The sequence below is a fragment of the Dama dama genome, chromosome 27, assembly GCF_033118175.1.
Source record: "Dama dama isolate Ldn47 chromosome 27, ASM3311817v1, whole genome shotgun sequence".
Classification (NCBI taxonomy): Eukaryota; Metazoa; Chordata; class Mammalia; order Artiodactyla; family Cervidae; genus Dama; species Dama dama.
In genome coordinates this window covers 16,756,034-16,760,353 of record NC_083707.1, presented here as the reverse complement: position 1 = coordinate 16,760,353, position 4,320 = coordinate 16,756,034, and the positions used below count along the sequence as shown (strand labels likewise).

Sequence of the window (4,320 nt, the reverse complement as noted above, 5' to 3'; positions counted from 1 at the left end):
CATGATTTCAATATCAAGATCTTTTTTCTTACACATCCTATAGCTTCAAAACTGGTTATAAAATTTGTGCAGCCCAGTGTGAAATGAAAATGTGGAGTCCCTTGTTCAAAAAGTATTAAGACTTTTGAAATGACAATAGCAGAACACTGAACAGAGTCAGAGGCCCTTCTGAGATTAAGGTCTTGCTCCTACATATGAAAAAGAAAAAAAAAAAAAAAGTTCTTCACTTTGATCTTTACTTGTAAATGATTGTGAGTTGAATTTTTCTTTTCACTCTAGATAGCTCATCCTGCAACTCTGCTTTTCCAGCCAGGCAAACTATGTTCCTGAAAATGCAACTTGATCTAACATGGTTAACTGAAAACCTGGGCATTTCTTTATATTACTGACTTTAAAAACAAACTCTAATCATGAGAGATTCTTATGAAATAGCATCACCCACTCAATGGACATGAGTTTGAAAAAATTCCCGGAGATGGTGAAAGACAAGAAAGTTTGGCATACTGCAGTCCATGGGGTTGCAAAGAATTGGACACAACTTAGCGACTGAACAACAACTAATAAGATGAGTCTCATCTCTTTAACAGACTCTCAACTCTTTAATTTGTTATCTTGAGCTATCTATATCTTTCAAGTCATTGGAAAAATTGCTGCTTGTTTCAACAATTTTAACAGACATGACCAGCCACTCCACCGAAAACATTTGTTGATTAAGAAAGACACTTATTAAAAGTTAGATCAGGCATTTCTATACTGAATTTATTGACCAATGCAATTAAAATGGCTGATCTAGTAATCTTTTGCTTTCTAAAGTTGATGAGATCCTCAGCTGTTGCAATGGCTCTGCCCTGAAAAGGGGAACAGGGGGAAGGAACTGCTTCCTCACTAACCTTTCCTCCAGGTTAAGTTCCTCCCCGTCTCATCCTGCAAGGCTCTTTCTAATTTCACAGGAGACCTTGAAGGCTCTGCTTTTTCTCCACATCACAAGCTAGAGAGCCTCTTTACTCTCACTTTTTTTTTTCTATTTTATTTCTTGACCCATCAAACCTCTCCATCCAACCTCATATTAGTTATGCTCACACCATCCCTTTCAGGCAACACACACACACACACACACACACACACCCCTCTATACTAAATTCTCCAGTCTCACCAGAACTGAATATAACAGACTGAAAAGACTCATGATAAAATTTAAATATACATTCCATATAGTCACAAAGGACAGTGGCCGGTGTAGCTTTTATTCACATGAGACAGAATAGAGGGAATCTGCTTATGGAATTATCCCCCACCTCCTTTCTTGTTGAAATGCCAAATGTCAGATTTGACCACTGTTATTTTTCTATAGCAAGGTTAATTTCCAATGTAATATTGCCTTTGAAGTCAGGCTTATTCAATGTGAGATGAAGTGGTGATGTGTTGACTAAGTATCTCTGAATGTCACTGATATTTTGTTTTTAAAAACTGTTCAATTTTAAATTTTATTTTAAAATTATTCAGCTTTAAACATCTTATATTTTAAGAAAAATAGTAGCTTCTATTATACAAATTTGGAGAAGGCAATGGCACCCCACTCCAGCACTCTTGCCTGGAAAATCCCACGGATGGAGGAACCTGGTGGGCTGCAGTCCATGGGGTCGCTACAAGTCAGACGTGAATGAGCGACTTCACTTTCACTTTTCACTTTCATGCATTGGAGAAGGAAATGGCAACCCACTCCAGTGTTCTTGCCTGGAGAATCCCAGGGACAGGGGAGCCTGGTGGGCTGCCGTTTATGGGGTCACACAGAGTAGAACATGACTGAAGTGACTTAGCAGTAGCAGCAGCATTATACAAATTAACTTTCTATATTTTTTTGTCTTCTCTTTTTTAAAAATAAATTTTTGCTAACTTCATTGCATCTCTGAACTGTTTTGTCCTTCAACCACAAAAGTCAATCTCTCTGGTCCAAAACTGAAATTTCTTTTCTTTCAAACTACAAAATATTCTAAAAATTCATTTATAATCTATGTTTACTTGTAATAATACTTTTAATAATAATTTCTAATCTATGTTTACTCCTCCCTTTTAAAAAAAACCATCTTTTTGACCTTAAGGTAAATCAATCATCAATTTATGAGTTATGATCCTTGGTGGACAGAAAGTGAAACTGAAAGTCGCTCAGTCATGTCTAATTCTTTGTGACCCCATGGACGATACAGTCCATGGAATTCTCCAGGCCAGAATACTGGAGTGGGTAGCCTTTCCCTTCTCCAGGGGATCTTTCCAACTCGGGGATAGAACCTAGTTCTCCCACACTACAGGCAATTCTTTATAAGCAAATCATTTATTTAATTTTAACTTGTATCATAGCTGCTTAAGTAGGTTTGCTTGACTCAGTTACTGTGATTTTCTTTTACTTTTGCAAAATATCTCTCAAATAAAATCCTTTGAAAATGCTAAACCACAAATCAAATTGCATTTTCTATAGTCATGCATACATACACATACACCTTCAAAAAAAAAAAAGAGAAAGAAAATTAATTTAATCTCATGCTTGTTTCAGTTAAATCTAAGCATAAAATGTATCTTTTATGTTTCAAGATCAAGATTGTGGTCTTAGTTGAAAACCATTTGGGTTCTGTGTAAAGGTCACAGAGGAAGATACTATCATACAATAAATGCTAATTTGTTTTGTAAGCTGAAAATATATGCATCAAAACTTTGTTTCTAACATGAGTGGAGAGATCAGAAAAGAAAGCAACAGTGGCTTGGTTTTTGCTAAAATGATGATCTTAGTGCTGGATATCAGAGCTTACAAAGCCAAAATCGGTTACAGTCATGAAAATGTCTCTTTGGTTTTTTAGATACTAATATTATTAGCATTGAATCATATTTTAACTTCACTTCAAAAATCAATGAACACATTCTTATTTGAAGAATACCAGTTTCTGGCAGTATTAAAAGTAGATGCTGGGGCTCTCTGTGTGCATGGGTATTTCCAAGATAATCATTTCAAATAATGCTGTATCATCGTAGACAGTGGATATTCCTTTAGACATATAGCTCCTTATTTTAGAAGTAAAAAGAAAAAATAAGCAATAAGATAAATATGGGAGGAAAAGCCTAACCAATAATCTAAAAGAGATCATACCTTACAGGCAGTTACATGTTATGAATGAAACATGTGACTGACCAAATGAAAGAAGTATATATATACTTTTTGTCTCAGAATTTTTATAGAGACATATATTGCCAAGTTGAAAGAAGAAAATGTGTTAACATTGACTATGTTTTGCCTGACTTTACTGCAATTTAAAAGGGCTTCTGTAAGCCAAGAGAAGAGATGGTGTTAAGTGGAAAGCATAAATCTGGGTAACAAATTCTTTGGGCCAATGAGAGATTTGCTGTTCCAGAAATACTCTTTAATCCTCCTAGTATAGGCATTCAAGAAACGGAGATTCTGTTCTATTCAATTCAGAACTTACCTGAAGAAATGCTGTCTTATTTTTTAAAAACATTGTTTTGACAGGAGGAAATTCTAGTCTCTTTTCCCAGGATTTAGTCAGAAGTTCAATGGCTCAATCCAACAGATTCTGATGTTTCTGTTGTGCTGCCTGACAACCCTATTATTTATGCCTGGGAAGGTGGAAAATTGGTATCTGGCAATGATGATTTTGAAGATGCAGTGGAAACAAGAAAATATTATGAAGAAAATGGACATAGCATCTGTGAAGAGAAACTTTGTATTGAAGAACCATCTCTTAAAGTACTGAATGATTGGGTTAAAGTTTAATTTTCCATGTTCTTTTCAAAGGAAGTTAAGGACCTGTGTTACTGCTCATCCTAAGATAACATCTTGAACTTAGGTAAATACTTTGATCCATGGCTAATTTTCAAAGGTTTCTTAGCTAGGATAGTAAGTAAACTGTAACTCAGCCCATATTTTCATTTAAGAGCTAGACTTACTATAGCAATGATTATGTCATTTCTAAGAGAAAGTTATTTTTCATTAAAAGATGAAAGAGTGAGTGCAATTTAAGATTAATTCTTTATAGCCAAAAGCACAAACTTAACTGTACCACTGGTCAGATTTCCTTAGAAGATCATTTTGTGTGACTGGCTTGGAATTGACCAGAGTGTGTTGAGGCTGATATGACTTCTCTCTTTTAGAATTAACCACTTTATTTTTAAATTGCAGTTTTTACTTAATAAAGTTGGAAAAAATAATCTATGTTTGTGTAATGTTTATTTTTTAGTTGGCATAAGTTTGAAAGGGTGAAGGTCAAAGCCAATTTAGTAAAGTGATTTTGCTCATTACTGTGTTTCAGAAATGCA

At 34.9% G+C, this 4,320-nt stretch overlaps 1 pseudogene; it reads left to right on the top strand.

The window, feature by feature from the left end:
• Positions 1-2,845: 2,845 nt before the first annotated feature.
• LOC133047607 (actin-related protein 6-like) lies at positions 2,846-3,778 on the top strand (annotated as a pseudogene).
• Positions 3,779-4,320: the final 542 nt, after the last annotated feature.